Here is a 19,694-nt window from a genome sequence, read left to right as displayed (position 1 = left end):
GGTTAAGTTGCACTAATAATACATTGTACCTATCCGGGACTAATGTACAACATGGGGTTGCCACAGGTACTTTTCACCCTATTCCAGTTACTCTCTGGGTATGTGCATACTCAATGATTGTGTGGCCTTTCGGTTTGTAGAAATGGAAAGAAAAAAAAAAAAAAAAAAAAAAAACGACGATTAGGGGAGCGCCCTGGTGTTCACGGGGGTCCTGCAGGGGCAGCTGGTTACTTTGGTGAACTACGGGCCGAATAATCAATGAATCTCCGAGGTGGATTGGAGCACAGTTCGAGACTCATCCGGACTTATAATATGGGTCGGAGACTTTAAAGAGGTGATGATCCCTGGGAAAGACAGGACGCAGACATCACCAATCCCCACCACTCAGGAATTGGTGCAGATGTGGGAGACCTGGGAGCTTAGGGACATTTGAAGGGAGTGACACAGGGTGGATCAGAAGGGGGGGGTGGGTACAACTTTAGGTCTACTGTGCACCAGACTGGATCATTTCCTGGTTTCCGTTGGTGCCACGTGATGGGTTGACGAGTGCGACATACTGGCCCAGACCTTGTCGGATCATGCGCCAGTGGCGATGGGGGTGGGAATTCTGGGGAAACTCACGAACAGGCCGGCCTGGGTCTTCAAGATGGATGGTCTCTTGGATGTGTTTCGCAAGGATATCCTTGATGTGATCATCAATTTCTTCACTTAGGATGATCAGTCTGTTCAGACTAAGGCAGTATTGTGGGAGGCATTAAAGGGTGTGGTGCTGGGGGGGGGAATGATCTTAAAGGAGGCAGACATTTTGCGAATGATCAGGAGGGAACTGGCAGAGAGATGGTAAAATGAAATCAGATACAAGCAGCTATCGGGGTGGGGACTTGGCTTTGTAAACAACGCTGTGCGACGAGTTGTACAGATTTCAGGAGGCAGCACACAGGGAGGTGTGGTTCCTACATAGGTTACTGGTGGTGAGGCAATATAGGGTAGGTCAATGCCTGGGGCGGTTGATATTGAGGGCGGCGAAGGCTGTGTCCTCCAGTACGCATGCGATGGCGGTTAAATATAACGGAGCCACAAGATATACAGATGGGGATATAGGTTGGGCATTTTGGAAATTTTACATAAATCTATATGCATCACATAGCAGTGCACAACAGCAGTACCTGGTTAAATTTTTGACCCAGGTTGCATGCACTGTATCGGTTTGGTTGCGGAAGGAAAGGAAATGCTGAATAGTCCCATCACTGAGAAGAAAGTACACAGGGCAATTAAGGTATTCACTGCGAGCAGAGCACCGGGGCTGGATGGCCTCACAGCTGAGCTTTACAAAGAGTAAGTGGTTGTCCTTGTCCCCCACTTATCAAGTATGTATCAGCAGGCTGTCTACTATGGCATGCTCCTCAGTACGGTGCGAGAGGCACTGGTCACTGTCCTCTTAAAAACAGGGAACACACTGGATAAATGTGCCTCTTACTGACCTATCTCGCTAATTAACCTGGACAACAAGATTCTTGCCGCTAGGTAAGCACCCTTAATATCCCGAAGTGTTAAATCTGATCAATCAGCCTCATTCTGGGTAGGTCCACCTCGTTTGGGTTGCGATGCATTTTCGGGTTAATGTTGTGGGATAAAAAGACAGCCCCAGAGCGACAGATGGAGCGGCCATGCTAGGCCCCATTGTGAGTGTAAAGCTGGCTCAGTGTGGAGTTCCAATGAAATAAAAGCGCCAGAACAAAACCATGATTTCAACAGGAGGCCTGGTGAATGACCGAGAACGGGCCTCCATCCATTTTGTTGCAATGTACAGGCATTCAGCCAGATAAAAGTGAGACTTCGAACTGGAATATTGTTAACTGCAACCGATGGATTCCAAGTACATGTGTCATTTCAGATGCTGACTTCGTGTAAATGCCCACGCTGACAGATTCAAAACTGTAAGTGCACCTGAAAAGAATACATGAATTTGAAATATTTAGAAAAAAGAGGGGGTGAGGCGCGCCCGCTAGTTCCCTGGAGCAGGTATACAAAGCTTGGAACTAGAGTGCCCGCCTCACCCCCTCTTTTTTCTACATGTGAAATGCTGTGTATCTGGAAGCTAAAAAAGGAGGCATGATGCCGTACATTGGGAAAGTAAAGTGAAATGACAGACTGCGTTTCAGGAAGAGACACAATTTCATCACATAAAAACAATACTATAAGGAAATGTCCATTTCGTTTTTGCAGAAATTAACACTGGTTTCTTATGTAACTGTGGCATATTTGTGAAGAATACTTAATTTCTGTTTATAGTATATAAAGAAAGATGATATTGTGAACAGGCCCTGGTGCAGTACACACAGCAAGTAAATGCAATATGCTAGCTTTTCAGAAGCTTTTCTCTCCAAGCTGAAACTTGACCCCAAGACCTTTGGGGATGGGTCCACCAAGGAAACAGGTCTGGTGGTCAACGTAAATGCCAAGATCTACAAAGAAGTAGATTTAAATGATGGGATTCACAGTTAATGACCAATAGAAATGACTTTCAAGGTCAGGTTTCACATAAAATGTGCATTAGCTCTGAACAAAGCCTTTGAAGCGCAGCAGAATGTAGGATAGACACTGGGCCGAGCAGGTGGCTGGTCACATGCTTCAGGAGAAATGGAAACAAATGAGAAATGAAATTACCTCTCATAGCATGCAGTGATAGTGATTAAACAATGAATACATTTTCTTAAATAAAAAGAAGCATTGAGTGTCCTTTAGAGCCCCCACCCCCCGGGTTCAACTTAAAGGGGATAAAAAGCCAGTTGGGGTCATGTAAAAACAAAATGTTTGTGATGTACCCAACAAGTTATGATCCAAAGTACGATTCTGGCATTTTCATAAATCTGAGGAATTGGAAATATTGATAGATTAATAGATGGTCAAATTAATGTTGGGAAGTATGTAGTGTCAGAGTTATAACTATATCGGCATAGCAGCAAACCATGAAAAATTGTGGTTCTGCCCAGGAAGAGCGTGCCGAAATGAGTAGGTCGGACTTGTGATAAAATATAGAACTCAAAAATAAATTCATGTGGTTATCTGAAAGATTAAAAAGGTAGTTGCCACATTGTGATATTTTTCAGAATGCAACATGTAAAACCCACATGTCACTTTGAGATGACAAATCTGTCTCCTCCCTCAGCCTACATCATACATATCTCCCAAATTCGGGTCCCATCAGCAGCCAGTGGGCACCTTGGGGGGGGGGTAGGGGGGGTGAAGGGAGAGTGCTAGCCAGTCCTTACTGTGGGAATTATGACAATGTTGGAGTGTCATCAGCCCTATAAGAGTGAATGCTTGCAGGGGGCGTGGCTTAAGGGCCATGAAGTAGGACGTGTGTTCAGAGCTGCTCCGATTGATCCTACATAATTGGACAAAAACAATGTGCCTGCTGAGTGGGATTCTATCCTGAATGACAGTTATGAATGTGAAGCCTTGGAGCCTGCTGTGATGAGGTATGAGACTCCAAGGATGCGAGTTCAGGCTACTATACTGACTGCAAGTTTGTATCCGTAAGACGGAACAGGATACAAAATGGCTGGCGCAACGAACATAGGCTGCAGCAGCAGCTGAATTGAAACGGACTGAGAACAGCTGATCGGCAGCAAGCAAAGGGCTGGAAGTGAGGTACTGGTCATTGGAGACGAAGCAGCCCAAGGGGCATTGGAGACGAAGCAGCCCGAGAGCGTTCTCCTTGCTGGTCTGGAAGAGCAATAAGGCAGATGACTGAGTTGATAGAGCCGGCCACAAGATAGAGAGATTACGAAGGAACCACGCACGACTGTATGGAATGCCGAGAGAGGATCCATCTACACTAGCTCGCCCGGACCCCCGGAGACACTCCTGAAAGGGTGTGCGAGACATGCAGTACTTGGCAAGGTCCAGGGAGACGGTGAGCCGCGCGCGCTCATACTGAACTGGATACATTGTAACAGTGCAGCCGGGCGCTGAAAGAGGCCCAGCTACCAAACGAAGGGAACAGGGAAGCTACAGGCCAGCGCGGCAGGTGGAGAAACCAAAGAAATGCGCATATGATTACTCAGCCTACGAGCCCTGCATGCGCTCACACAGACACGGCTGACGGGTTGCTGATGCTGACTGTCATAAATACAGGATAAAAATGCTTCTGGCTAAAACAGGCAAGACAGCATGGAAATGCCATGGCAGCCCAATGCAGTGGCCCAGGATCAACCCACTGGAGAAACAATGAACCGCATGGTGCAAATGAGGGAGTACTGAGGGCACGCTGCATGGTAACAAGAGGGGCACCACGGGCACAGCGCCAAACAGCGGACAGGATTGGAAGACGGCACATCCTAACTACAGCAGGCTATGCTATGAGTACTTATACGCAAAACCAGGCAAAATGTGCTAGCCAGGCACTATACACCTAGAGGAAGGGGTCTTACCTGCAATATTTGGAGGCCCCCCCAGGTACTTAAAGACAGAACAGGCCCTACGGTCTGTGATACCGGGGCCCGCATTAACACCCAATGTGGTCGGAGGTGGAGACAGAGGTCGTGGATTTGCCCTCTATGGCGGAGGACGGTGCAACATAAAAAAAAAGGGCTTACTCCACTATGCCACGAGTGGGTAAACCACACAGACTGCATGTGCAACATCCAATGAAACAAACTTAACAGTGGCACTGGTTTGACAGCTGATACAGGTCACATAAATACAACAGAAGCGTTGGATGGGAACACTGCAAGAGCGGCCCTAGTACGCAACACGTGGACCTAGAACTGGAGTGGAGTGGGCAGAGGGTCCCCCTGATAAGTGACCTAGGGAACTACAAGGAAACTATTGGACACCCCGGGGAGTGCCGTGGCAAACTTGGATGGCTCCTGTTTGGGACTAAATAGCCCACTGGCACAAGAGAGCCGAATAAGAACGGAAGGGTATATAACCCACCCCACTCAGAAGGACATCAATATACAGAGCCTGCGGCAACGATACCGTCCCAGCACACATGGCGAAGAGGCCCACACCTTGGAAAATGGCCAATAAAACACTGAAAAGCAAAGGAAAGCAGCCAACGATAGACGAATATACCAAATCTTCTCAGATGGTGGAAGAAGGGAAACACAAAGGGCCACCAACGCGCATGGACCACCAACGCGCATGGACCAACAAATCCTAGACGCCATCGCCAATCTGAAGAGGTCAGGCGAGAATAAGCTAGATGCGGCAGTGGCAGAACTCAAGGCATCGCTAGAATCTAAGATAGATGCGGTTCAGATAGATTTCAATTTACTACGACAAGATGTAAGGGCCTTGGCTGAGCGCACAACAGAGCTAGAGACAGAGGTGAAAGCAAATACCGGCACGGTGAACGCCGCGGAAGTTCAAATACTGAAACAGGTATGGAATTTAGAAGACAGAGCTGAAGAAGCAGAAGGATGGGCGCAGAGAAACAATGTGCAGATTATTGGACTGCCGGAGGGCTCGGACCCTACTAACTATATTGAAACCATATTGCTGCAGGAGGTGGCGCGCTCACCCAGGGGGTAGCGGTTGAGAAAGCGCACAGGGTCGCAGACCTCCACCTGGAGAAGCCTCCAACCACCCCCGCACCTCCCCCCGAGGCGGATTATCGCAAAGATCTTAAATTATAGAGACAGAGAAAAGATCTTGGAACATTTCCGGAAAAGTGGAACGATACATAGAGCGTCAGCGGCCATCACAGCATACCCCGACTACACCTTTCTGGTACAGAGACGACGACTGCACTACAGAACAATTAATAGAAGGATATGCGACACGGAATACAAGTACGTGTTGATGTACCCTGCGAAACTGAAGGTGTACCATAAAAACAAGGCCCTATTCTTTGAAACTCCGGAGGATGCGACGGAGTGGTTGACGACCAGAACTGCCCAGCAACAGCAGATGACCAGGCGGATGAGTAACCCAGCAGATTTTGGAATATGTTGCGATAAATAAATTTGGCCTTGGGACTTGAATATAGTACGGCATATAGCAGTATTGGAAGGAACAGACGGGATGATGGTCAAATGAGGAGAAAAGGTAGTTGAGGCACATTAAGTACTATATCGGGTTAGCAGCATAAGGAGACATACTATTACCCCCCCATAGTTAGGTTAGATAGGATACTGTTAGATCGGTATCCCCTGCTGGGCTCTTGCGCTGTGTTACCGGGAAAGGGCCAGATGCGGGATAGCCCGAGATCCAGGGATGGAGCTGGGCGCCAGTTGGAGTTGGTTGGGGAGGGGGGGGATGGAGAAGAGTCAAACAGGAGTAATAGGAAGAGTCGGCAATCGCAACCCAGACCACTACGAGAGTTATGGTTATTCAACAGTTGGGAAAGGGTTGGGTGGTGTGGTGGTGAGGGAGTTGGGGAGTTACAAGTTAGGGAACGAGCTTACACCTACACATTACTGCGGAGGGCAAAGGGCAGAACAGGATATGGATAGGATGGGGGCACAAGATAGTGACATGGAATGTCAGGGGGCTCAATAGTTATTTAAAAAGGAATAAGGTAATGATGTACTTGAAAAGACAAAGAATTGACATTGCCTTATTGCAGGAGAATCATCTAAGAAAAAGAAAAACAGAATTGGTCGGGAAGAAGTGGAGAGGGACCACCATAGGGGCGACATATTCGGCGTATGCCAGAGGGGTTATTACGTGGATTGCACTGCATGTCCCCTTTAAACTGTTACAGTCTACCATAGAGCCGGATGGTACTAATGAGAGGATTGGTGGAAAATAGGGAGCTGAGCATAATCAATACGTATACCCCGAATCAAGATGCCACAGGCTACACCAGGACCTTATACACTACAATCAGTCCACACTTGGGAGGCAGTTATTTGGGCATAAGACTAATTACATACTAGATCCCAAGGTAGATAGATCAGACACGAAAATGGACAAGCGGACCCAGGCAGCTAGAGCCCTGAAGACGCTACTGAGAGATCGTAATCTGGTAGACGTGTGGAGGATGCACCACCCACAGGACAGGCATTACTCCCACTATACAGCCCCACATAACCTGTACACAAGGCTAGACCACACAATTGCTGCAACGGAGTTGACGGGGCAAAGGGGGCGGTCGGAATACAAAGCGAGAGTCCTCTCTGACCACTCGCCTCTGATGGTAACATGGCAATACTCGCCACCTAAGGCACGTATCCCTACATGGAAACTTAAGGCCAAAGCCCTGAAAGACAGTATTTAGGGAGGATATAAGAAAGGAAATAGTGGAATATTTTGAACATAATATAGAAAGTGTAGACTCGGATGGTACAGTATGGGAGGCATTTAAGGTGGTGGCGAGGGGAGCAGCAATATCCAAATCCAAAGGTCTGCAAGGGGGAAATAACACACAAGCTGCATGAAGCAGAGAGGAAAATGGAGGCATTTATGCGAAAGGGTGAGCTTTCCCCTGAGGAGGCTGGAATGATACAACAGTTGCAACACGATTGTGGGGAGCACTGGGAAAGATTGTGTAACTTTAGCTATAAATAAAAATGTGGAAAGCCAACACACAGCAGGGGCGGGGCATATTGGGAGAGACAAGCCAGGCAGGATACTAGCCTGGCTATACAAGAGAGAAACACCCAGGCAAACTATTAAGAGCAGTACAGGGAACGAATGGACAGTTACTGGACACCCAAGAAGGGGTCAACAGGGGCTTTGTAGATTTTTGACCACAAAGGTGATGGGTGGAAGGTTTCGAATGAATCTAAACCACTGGCAATTGCTCTGTATGGTCAGTTTGTTTCTCCTTGTGAGAGAGGGTATGCCCAGACGTGGGTCCCTTGCTCGCTGCGCCACAGGGAACCAGGATGCACCTCACTGAGGAGGTCCAACAAGGCCGAAACATGTCTGGGGTTGCTTGTTTTCTGTGCAGAGGGGACCTGGCCTAGCAGTTCGGGCTGGGCCGCTACCTTTGGTGGCAGCAGCTGCTGACTGATTTGCACATGGCTGGTTCTCTTTTGCCATGGCGCAGACTGGATAAAAAACGGTGGTGTGGAAGGTTGCCCAGAGCAATTGCCAGTGGTTAGATTAATTCGAAACCTTCCACCCATCACTTTGTAGATTTTTAGCAGCACTTGTATAGGGATGAGGGGGGAGGAGGAGAGAAAGAGGAAGACACACACTCTAAAGGTCCCAATTACAATAGAGGAACTAGAAGCAGCGATTAAGCTTTTACCTACTAGTAAGGCCCCTGGGGCAGATGGACTCTCTAGCGAGTTCTACAAAACACACAGGGCGGAGGTGGTCCCCCCACTATCGGCAATGCTAAATGAAGCTCTGGATAGGGGGATACTGCCCGAGTCCCTGAGGGAACCGATTATTATCCCACCTCTTAATCCTAACAAACCAAGCATAGACTGCAGGTCGTATCGGCTGCTATCTATGCTTAATCAGGATAGCAAGATACTCACGGCAGTTTTGGCGAATAGACGACCAGTTAACAACAACGTATACATCCCGACCAGACTGGGTATGTACCGCGCAGAAGCATATCTGATCATCTAAGAAGGCTACACCACGTCATAAACAAATGAAGAGGACCCGCAGGAGGTTGCTATAATCTCATTGGATGCAGTAAAGACCTTCGACTCAGTCGAGTGGCCTTGGTTGATGGCAGCCTTAATGGAGTATGGGATTGGGCCTACGTACTTGAGGTTGGCACAGTTGCTATACAATACGCCCCTGGCCCATGTTAGGACGGGAGCGATGGTCTCAGAACAATGGCAGCTTAGTAAGGGTACCAGACAAGGATGCCCGTGGTCCCCAATGCTGATAACTACGTATGCTGATGATATGCTGCTATATCTAAGATACCCTGAATAGAACCTACAGTATGTCCTGTAAGTGATGGAGAGATATGCAGCGCTGTCAGGCATAACAGTAAACCACAAGAAGTCACGTATATTCCCCTTGGGTAGATATAAAGGGATACCACAGGAGGAACTGCCAGTACTACAGATACAATGGGAGACCAAGACCTAGGTACCTGGGGATCGAAGTAGACCATACGGTTGAGGACGAATACAAACATAACAGAAGTCGGTGACTAATATTGAAAACAGTTTAGGGTTCTGGGCCAAGCTCCCCCTGACCATGATGGGGAGAGTGGCATTACTGAAGATGGTGGTGTTGCCTAGGTTGCTGCACTTCTTTGTGAGCATTCCATACATTATATCGAAGCGATTCTTTGTTAAGCTTGAAAGTATATGTAGCGGGTTAATATGGCACAATACAAGCAACAGGATAGCATTGTGGAAGCTGCAAAGACGTATGACCAAGGGGGCATTAAATTGCCCAACTTTGGAATTTACTATCTAGCCAGCCAGTTACAATATGTAGTTATATGGTTATCGGAAGACTCAACATCAGAATCCAGATTGTTGAGGGATGAGCACATCCCGTTTTTTTATTTATTTTTTTTTTTTTTTTTTTTTTTTAAGAATGGATATGGGTGCCGAAGCTGCAGCAAGAAAGGAGGACAAGAATGTTAGATTTGGGATGGAAGATCTGGCAAAGAGCCCGTTGGGTCATGGGGAACACAACCCCACACTCCCCACAAATGCTGCTAGTGGCATTGAAAGGAGTAGACAGGCAATTGAGGAAGACAATCCGGAAGCATTGGGAACCGATAGGAATAGCTACGTTGGGAGACATTTGGCAGGAAGGGAGGGTAGTGGGGTTCGACACACTGATGGCAGACACAGAGGGCCCGCCCGACACTGCCATAGAAACATTCTATGATATATCAGACGGTGGCCATGAGGTTTACCGAATTTATGAACTACTGATGTCAAGTGTGGGGAAGGAGGTGCTCCAGCTGAGACCGGACTGGGAAGAGGAAAGCAGGGAATCTACAAGTGACGGTTTGTGGAGGAGGGTTCAGAGATACCATTAAAAAAAAAAAAGTGTCCAGGAATGCGAGGTTGCAGCAAATCCAGTTGTATATTACTCATAGGGTGTATATTTGACCCCCCAGAGGATTGCAAAGTTCAAGAATGCTGGGACAGAAACAGGTCCTAAATGTGGAGAGGTGGATCTAGGACACATGTTCTGGGCGTGCCCTGAAATAAGGAAATTCTGGGGGGAGGCGGCCCATCTCTTGTCTGATAAAGGGATTAGGCTGGAGGTAGAATCTCTTAGGGCATGTATGGTGGGGGGGGTTCCTAGGCCCCGTAAACTGGCACATGTCAGCAAACTCAAGGACTTGGCCTATATACTGGCCAAGAGTAGAACTGCCATGGGCTGGAAGGCAACCAATAATCCAAGGGTGGATGTATGGTGGTACGACCTTCAGAAATGGGTGGATGCTGAAACAGTGGTGTGGAGTGAGACAGCCAATAGAGGGGGAGAAGAAGAAGCTGAGACATTGAGGGCCTGGGGGCACTTGATAGCTTCTTTGTCTGAGGAAACCCTGACCAACCTCGATGACAGGGATTCTTTGGAGGGTGAGAGGAGGAAGGCACCCCAGGATGAGACGTCCGAAGGCGGTGATGGGAGTAGCGTAGCGGGACAGAGGTGGATATAACATGATATGGTTTATAACATTCGAATGTTACGACTGATATTCACTGTTTACTTCTGTCTTGATTGTTGTGTTTGTTAAAATCAATAATTGTTTCCAAAACAAAAAACAAAAAAAACTTGCATCGAAACAAGGGTTTTTCACTTTATTCCGGGAGATAGCCTGCTGACAGACTCTTGCGAGGAACAACTAGCAGAGAAGCCACAATCCTTGCATTTGAGACAGTGACATGGAAATCTAGAAGCTAGCTGGGACCCCACCAGAGGAGCAGAAGGAGTCTGGGTGCAGGAGAAAAATCATTGAATGAAAGCCCTTGACCAGATCTGCGCTGTCCTCGGGAGCCCTGCTGTTTTCCCTGACCAAACCCTCCCATGTAAGTAGACCAATCCAAAAGCCATCAATTGTGGGGGGAGATAGCTGACTTATATTTACATTAGTGTGTAGGTGGGGTGAAACTGGGTAGGCCCTTGGCACATTGTATTCAATCCAAGCAAGTCACCTAATCCATTTGCACTGTGTTGGAACAGCCCGCCTTAATCCTTTCCATTAAATTGTAGGGGACTGAGAGGGAGGAAGCTTTGTAGATCCTTAGCACATTGAAGTTAAATCAATTAATTCCCGTATAGGAAATCACAGGATGAGTGTTAGAATTTGAAACTAACAAAGTTCATGCCCAGTCCGTTAGAGGAAGTATAGACCATAAAGACTTGGGTAACTGTCCTTCTGAAAGCCCCGACTCCTGGTCCGAAGTGGGATGCCCATAATCCCAAAATAAATAACCCTAAACGCTACTTTTCAAGTGAATGTAGAGGGTACAAAACTAAATTTCCCCATTCATTTTAAAATGCAACTTACAAAGCATTGCATCTCATCTGTATCTGTGTTACAAAACGAAATGCCCGCATTTTTCTCTGACCCAAGTCACAAAGCCCTGCCTTTAATTTCATGTATTTTGCAATAAAAACATTTTACCCACTGTATTCCTTTCCCTAATATTGCATTTCTAGTTTAGAAGCCACAGCGATTTTTCCATTGTGCTCTCACTCCCTTTACCTTGCTTTGAGGCCTGGATGCTGGATGGTGGGGTTGCTGGGAGAAAAGTATTGTTTCAAATTAAGCCATCCCTGTGTATCTTGTATTATATTGTGATGGTTTAATATTGTTTCCTTACCAACAAAACTTGAATTTAATTCTGACTGCACATCTCAAAATTGTATCTGTGTGTTGTAGTAACAAACAGCTTAGTAGAAATATATGCTAGTCAATTGGTGGAGACAATTTTAATTTGTGATATTGTGTCAAGCCATGGCGGTGGCGGCTGAATTGCAATTGTCTTGTTATTCTTTATCCAAACTTAAATATATATTCGGACTATACACCGGCCTGGTTCAGGGTGCAAGCTGGGTAGAATTCCTCGCCAAATTTCAATCTGTAAAGCAGTTCATTGTGCGCCACCTTGCTTGGGGAGGGAAAGGAACGGAGTTAAGTGTGACCGCCTAATAAACTGCGACAACGTTGGCGCCAAGTATTTGATTCCATGGAGTGGCCCTTTTAGTTTGTGTTAACTAAAGTGGATGGGGGAGGAATTCCTTTCATTGGTGAAGCTGTTGTATACCTCCCCCAGGAGCACGGATTAGGGTTAAACTCACAGAGTTGGTGTCCCTGAGTAGGGGAACAAGATAGGGCTGTCCCCCTTCACCCCTCCTCTTTGCTGTTGCTATAGAGCCACTTGCTAAATTACTGAGAGAGACATGTACATAGGGTGTTGCGGCTTTTAACCATAGGCATTCACTTTATGCCGATGATATGGTGCTGTATGTGACTGACCCGAAGCCCAACCTGTCCCCTGTAATGGTGGATGTCTTAAGCTTTGGTGGCCTTTCGCGGTTGAGAATTAACCCATCTAAATCCGTACTGTTCCCGCTTATGGAACGTATGCAACAATTGCACAATGGGTTGGGATTCCACGCGCTGACAGTACTCAGTACCTTTGAGTAGAGATTGCTCACGACCCGGCTGTGCTATATCAAAATTATATTGCAAGGGTTCAGGAACAGGCACATAGCGCAGTTGAGAGCACTCCTATGGTTTCTATAAGGGAGAGTGTCAATGGTCATGATGATTTTACTGCTGAGATTCTTGTATACCTTTTGAATGTGCCCCTGGCTGTGCCGAAGGCCTATTTTAGTAAGGTGAGGGCAGTCTGGTCTCGGTTTGTCTGTAATGGTAAACAGCCACGAGTTCGGTGGGAGACCCCAATAGCCCCTTTGGTGGTCAAATATGGAGTCGTATTACGCTGCAGAGCAAGCATTGTTGTGGCGCACTGGTTCGCCACAGACACCGATAGGAGACATGTGCAGGTGGAGAGGGCATTGGCTGCCCAGTCGCCGTTACAGCTGTGATACTTACTGCCCCATGGAACTATGAACTTAGTACAGCCCCAAAATATGGTAGAGTAAACTTGCAAGACTTGGGTATGGAGAGCATAAGGGAACGACGGGGCTCCCCATCCCTGCCAGTGGTGTATATACCAGGGATCCCCTTGACAAGGGATTATGTTCAGTGTATGGCCCGGTTGGAGATCACCCAGTTACAGGATCTATTCCCACAGGGGCAGTTTATTCCTATAGATGAATTTAAGAGGGGGAGGATTGGGGGTGGGGGAGGAAGAGACGGGGGCTCAGCTCTGAATTTGTTTCTGTATTTCCGGCTGAAGAATACCTTAGCACCCAATAACAGTTCACTGGCCCTCCGGCGGGGGCTCTGATACTTCATGGGTTGATCGAGGGGGGGGGAGTGGGCAGGAGGGGGCAAGGGTTTAGGGTGCAGGGCACAAGCAAAATGTGAGGGATCATTAGGCCAGTCTCTCTCAGATGATGTGCAGCGATATCGCTGTATGCAAACCAACAGCTTGGCAATTAATAGCCAATGTAAATTGATACACTTTAAATGTGCAAAGTACACATCAGATGTATTACACACCAGCAACTCTGCATGGGTTCTAGCCGGAAGCTTCAGTGTGTAAAAGGTGTTCCTATGTACTGGCTGACTTCATCAATTTGGCCTGGAATTGCCTTCGGGTTAGGAGCTTTTGGAATATGGTGTTATCAACAGTGTGAGATAATAGGGATAAGTGTAGTCCCTTCCCCACAGGCGGCTCTGCTGGAGTATACCGGGGAAGCCCCGTTGGGGCTGTTGCGGATATTAGCCAGGAGAAGGGTGGCCATGACCTGGGGCCGGTGAGGGCGCCAAGCATTGAACAATGGGAGAAAGATATGTTTTACTACAATGACATGGAAGCAAAATATGATGCTAAAGTAAACTGATGCGCTAGACCCAAGACAAATTGGTATCCAAGTGTTTACTCTCCTCCTTTTCTGCTACTAGGCCACCTGGTGAATTGTGCTTGTGCAGTACAGTCTCTCCTATCCCCCAGCCTTACCTCTCCACCACCCATATGGCACTCACTATCTAGCCTATTTTAACTGCTTTACTATCTTATATTCACTCTCTGGAAGAAAAAAGTTCCTAACCACCAACCCTGGTCTACCCATTGCAGACACCTACGGCAGCACAACTTGCAGATATTGACACCGATATCCTCTTTTCTGTCCCCTCTCAAGATCTATGGACCTCATCTTATCTCTATTCTCTCCTTTCCTACCCTCACCCATTAATGATGGCACTCGATGGGATGTACTCATCATCCAGGTGTATAAACAATGTCTATCGCAATGGCACTATAATAGCTCGGGGTCCTCAACCCAACCTCCTCCCTTTTGACTGGCACCAGCCGACCATCATCAACTTCCTTCCTGCGCCAGCTACTCCTTTCTCCCCTCTCCCGGTTCTTCTCCCTTCTCCGACTGGTGCACCACGCCCCTATATCCCTCCTCGGAAAACCTTCAAAAGGCAGAGACCTGTTTCATCTAACCACACATAATGCTTGCTCCGCTACCAAACACTCTGCTAACATCTGCCTCCTCCTTGAAGACATTGGCCTCAATATCCTTGCTCTTACCGAGTCGTGGTTCAATGCCAGCTCAGGTCACGGCTTTATATTTTATTTGTTTGCAAAAAACAGTCACTGCTTTTGACTCCCTTCTCCCAGATGGCTACAAGATCATCTCTAAGCCTCGCCCTAATCTCCCCGATTGGGTCCCTTCCTCCCTCATACCCACCCAGCCATACTCCTCCTTCGAGAGCCTGGTCTGCAAGCTGGTCATCTCGCTTACCTCATACCTGACCGTTGCCACCATCTAAAGGCCACCTGGCTCTTTTACCCTGTTCCTCTCTGAATGGGCGGATTTATCCTCCTCTCCGACATCTCCCTATTAACCCCTTCTACTGGGTTACTTCCAACATCGCCCTTGACTCTTCAAACACAGCATCCACTCTCTTCCGTGAACTCTGCGCCTCGCTCTGCCCCTCCATTCTCCCCTCTAGTCTGACCCACCTGGCTGGACACACTCTTATGCCTTTATACGCACTGATCTTTTGCTCTCTGCCGCACTCATCACTCCGCTCTCCTGGTCAGACCATTCCCTCCTCTCCTCCCAACTGGGCCCTCATTCCTCCGAGCACACCTTCCCTGGCTCTGCCAACTTCGTTCAAGGACATCCACCCAATGAAACGAGTGTCAGCTGCTGCCTTTGCATCACCTTCATCCCACCATCTCCTCCCACTGCAGACTACCTCAGACTCTGCTCTCAGCAACCTCCACCTCACCATCTCTAACACTCTCAACATTCTTGCCCCAGTCATGCGGATCCGCCTGAAACATCTAGCAGACCATTTGCAGCGCAAATGCAGAGCGGCAGAACGGAAGTGGCTGACCACAGCCTCATCCTCCGAGAAGCTGGCTGGTCGCCTTCTCCAAAGGCAAGATCGTCTCACCATTCTTTGCAAAAGGGCCCACATCCAGGCCCATGTCTCTGGCGCATCGAACAACACATGTGAACTCTTTAAAATCTGCAAGGAACTAGCCAATCTTTCTGCAGTCTCCACCTCGCCTCTTCTCTCTCAGGCCCTCTGCACTGGCCACCCCCTTCACTGAAGAAACTCAGGACATCCTGAGAACTCTCTCTTCCTACCCTTCTCGCCCCCCTCCTCCCATCGCCCTGCCCTCCCTGCCTCCCTCTGCTCCCATCAGAGCAGACAAGGTCAATAGGGTTGTCCGCTCTATGAAGGTCTCCTCCAAACAGGTCTCCCAGAACTATTAAGGACATGGGCTCCCATGCCCCTGCACTTGCTTACTTCTGCAATCACTCTTGCCACTGGGTATTTCCCCTCTTCCCTCAAGCACACTTGTGCACCTCGCCGACCCTTTGTGTCCAGCTAACTACCGCCCCATCTCGATCACTCCCTTCCTTGGGAAACTTCTGGAGAAGCTGGTCTTCCCCCAACTGGCCCAGCATCGGTTGGCTAAACGACCATCAATCCGGATTCTGAGCATCCAGAGGCACAGAAACTGCTCTTCTGAACACTTGTGAAGAAGTGCTTGCATCTCTTAACACTAACTCTCCAGCGGTCCTCATTCTACTTGATCTTTCCTCTGCATTTGATACGGTCAAACAGTCCATCCTCATAAAAGGACCACATGATACCCTTGGTATCTCTGAGTGGGCACTGGACTTGCTGACCTCCTTCCTCACCGACCATCCCTCCCAGGTCATCCGGGGTCCTTTCCCCTCTCCTACTTTTATCTCAACCTGTGGCGTTGCCCAGGGCTCCAACCTCTCCAACCCTGGCTCTTTAACGTCCATCTCGATCTGCTTGCTCATCATATCTCCACTTTCTCCCCTCCCTTCCAGTGTTATAAAGATGACACGCAACTCTTCTTCAAACTTCTTTCTGATGCTCACCCTTCTGTCTCTAACATTTCAGACAGCCTTTCTGCTATCCAGTCCTGGTGTGCCTCCAATGACCTTTGCCTCAATGCCAGCAAGACTGAGATCCTCTCTATTGGGATTCCTACCCCCCCTCACTCTGGCACCCTCTATGGGCTCACCACGTTCTCCTGCATCTGAAGCCAGAAATCTTGGATTCATCTTAGACTCCTCTCTCTCTTTCCTCCCTCACACCCTGGACCTTGCCAAGAAGGCCCATTTTCAACATACCTCCTCAGGATGTATCCTTCCGGCCTGCACTTTTCCCCAGAAGCTCTAGAGCTCTGGTAATCTCTAGGCTAGACTATTGCAACAGCCTGTTCCTTAATCTACCCTCTTCCTTTCTCTGTCCCCTCCAGCTTGTCCAGAATAGGGATGCAAGACTTATCCTTGGCCCCAAGCCCAGGGACTGTCTCCCTCCTGCCCTAAAATCCCTCCACTGGCTCCCAGTGGCTGCAAGGATCAAATTCAAATCCCTCTGCATCATCCATAAGGCTGTGGGGCCGAGGACCAATCTACCTACAACTTGCTCTCACCAAATACTTTCCTTCCAGATCTTTACGCTCCTCCAGCTCCAACTCTCTGCGTGTCAGGCGTTTCTCTAAACAGCGTGCTGGTGCCAGAACTCTCTCCTCGGTTGACTCCCTCCTCTGGAACAGCCTCCCTTTTCCTCAAGACACATCTTCACCTCCTCCTTCCCCCTTTCACTCACGTGCCGATACCCCACAATCACTGAGATTGGTGGCCCGGGACCTCGATATCTTTCTGGGTCCCGGGTTTCCGCCCAATTGCCCTCGGTCTTCCTCCTGATCCCAGCACTTGCCTTCGGGCACCCACTGGGGTGGCCAACTGTCCCAGATTTCGCAGGATTGTCCCGCAATTAGGGACTCCGTCCCGCGGTTTGCAGAGTGGCTGTGCGGGACTCAGGTTGTCAGGACAACCTTCCTCCAGCACAGCCACTCTGCAAACTGAAGTGGGCATGCACACAGCACGGCACTGCCGCCTGCTGCTTTCTTTCCCCAGTCGCCCCTGCAGCCCTGGCTCCTTTTGAGCCTGCAGGTAGAGCTGTAATGCTCAGACACCTGCCTTAATTCCAATGCTAATGCTTTGTTCCTGGGGTCGTGATGGTCATGTTTGCAGTTAAAAAACGTGACCATCACCTCCCAAGGACAAACCATTTGCATTTCAATTAAGCCAGAAATGAAGAGCCATTAAAAAAAATGTACATTTAAAAAAAGGGACGGGCCAACCATGAATGACGTGACGTCATCACCGCCTTGTGGGCAAGTGTCCCGTGACAGACTATCAAAGAGTTGGCCACCCTAGCACCCACTGGCTTGTGTTCTCACAGACCTGCACTTATTATTGGCAGGTGATCACTCTGTCCCAAGCGTTCTCTGCCAAGTACTTACTAATGCACACAACTGACTCCTGGGCACTCTCTGTCCCTTCTTTCTCTCCCAGCACGTGCACGTTCTGAATGCTCACAAGGCCTAGAAGGACCGCCCCTTTCCTGTTTCATTATTTTATTGTATTAGCCCTTGTTCCCATGTTCCCTCCCTCTGCCCTGTGGGTGCACTAAAACACAATTTGTTGATGTTTAATTGCCTTACAAAAGCACAATAAATAAAATAGGAGCTGTACAAACAATATTTGATTGGTAGAGCACAAAGGGAGGCGGCGCTTTATATCCGTAGACTGGTGTTTGTGAGCGGGTTGGATCAGAATGTGGTAAATTGGGGTGGTACTTCACAGTTGGAATCACTGATCTGTGTCCCTAGGAGCGAAGAAGCAACGGAGGTCTCGCAAAGGTTCGAATAGAGGAGAAAGCTGGAATCCTCATCTTGTACATGGATGGGAGACCTGTGGTTAAGGGCACCACATGTCGACTATTACTGCAGGGTAGCGATTGTATAACTTGGCAGTGGGTTATGGGAAGCGAACTGCAGTGTTGAACGTGATCGTATTATTAAGTGTGGCACCGATTAAACTTTTTCTTTTAATTCAAATAATGTTCTGTGTTTTCGGGACCTTTTGAAAAGTTAATTGAAAGGACAAAGATTATGGTAAAAAAAATGCAAACCGTGGAGTCGGACCAAACCACGCTAATCTTCATAATTGTGGGTGATGAAAATGCAATTAAGGCAAGTGACATAGATTCTATCGCCTCACCCACATTGCCGCTGCTTTTCCCCTTTCCTTCCCTCTTTACAGATTTCCACCAGACTGGTAAGAGAAACGATCCGGGACACCTCCAAACACTGACTTCATTGGGGACTAAGGTCGGAGCTGCTGTCCGAAGTCCATCCCCATAGCATCACCAATGGAAGGCTCGGAGAACATATGCGTGCGAGCGCTGGAGCTTAGATATTTAGCCTCGCCTCCGCATTCCAACATGGCCGCACTATTATTGTCAAGTAGCCAGAGTTGCCACCGAAGCAACTTGCAGGGAAGCTGCCTAGGTTTTACCCCCGAAGTACTGGCCTGCCGGTGATCTAGTAAGGTGGTACAGTCTAGTTCCTGCCTGAGCAACCGAACGTACTCACCTTTCTAATACCAACAGACACCCTTCCTCGTCGGCTAGTAGTAATCGTCGTCCTTTCACTTTTTCCTTCTTCTTAATTATCAGATACGTGGGCGGACCCATTTTTCCTTCTTCGTCCCATAAAATGTACGTAACACATTACGTTGAGGCCACGTGTGTTTTACGCCCTGAGATCCTCCCCTAACACGTCAACTTCCGTCCTTCGGCATCTCGTGATCGTTCTCTGGGGAAGAGGGAGGAGATTAAAGCTGTTCTGTTTTCACCCTTTGGCCCCTTGTGAGCATTACTTGAGCGGCCGATAAGACAATGAGGCCTGACAATTGTACTACACACGCGACGCACGTCACATTTTTTATTACATTTATATATAGCGCAAACACCCGGAGGTATCACGGCTCTTGTACATCATAGCTTGTGAGAGTTGGCAGTCAAGAACTGTGGTAATTCAGTATATACTTACAGTAAGTGAGGATGGGAGGGGGCTCTACGGCTGAGCAAGCAAACCCGAATTACAAAATTAAGGGGGTAATTCATAGAATTCAGCGCACAAGTGGCGCACACGGCTGACGCACAGTGTGCGCGTGCGGCAGTCTGCGCCAGCCGCGTGCGCCAAAATCCATTTTCGCGCACAGCGTATATATGAATTTTAACATCCATAACCAGCTGTGGCGCAGCGACCCTGCAGCAGTGTCAGTTACGCCCCCAA

The 19,694-nt window shown here is 48.3% G+C and overlaps 1 long non-coding RNA gene across 3 annotated transcripts in view; it reads right to left on the bottom strand.

Moving 5' to 3' along the window:
* The window catches only part of LOC138526889 (uncharacterized), a 94,873-nt gene extending 75,741 nt beyond the window's left edge, over positions 1-19,132 (bottom strand). For 2 of the 3 annotated variants that reach the window (XR_011283765.1, XR_011283766.1), the window contains exon 1: positions 18,990-19,132. This is a non-coding gene — a long non-coding RNA (uncharacterized lncRNA). Of the gene's footprint in view, positions 1-18,615; positions 18,815-18,989 lie in introns of those variants that run through there. The other variant, XR_011283767.1, reaches the window with a different exon arrangement.
* Positions 19,133-19,694: the final 562 nt, after the last annotated feature.

This window comes from Ambystoma mexicanum, chromosome 14 (genome assembly GCF_040938575.1).
Source record: "Ambystoma mexicanum isolate Mex_15411 chromosome 14, UKY_AmexF1_1, whole genome shotgun sequence".
NCBI lineage: Eukaryota > Metazoa > Chordata > Amphibia > Caudata > Ambystomatidae > Ambystoma > Ambystoma mexicanum.
Note: the sequence above shows the minus strand (reverse complement) of the source record. Positions and strands in the feature narration are given on the sequence as shown.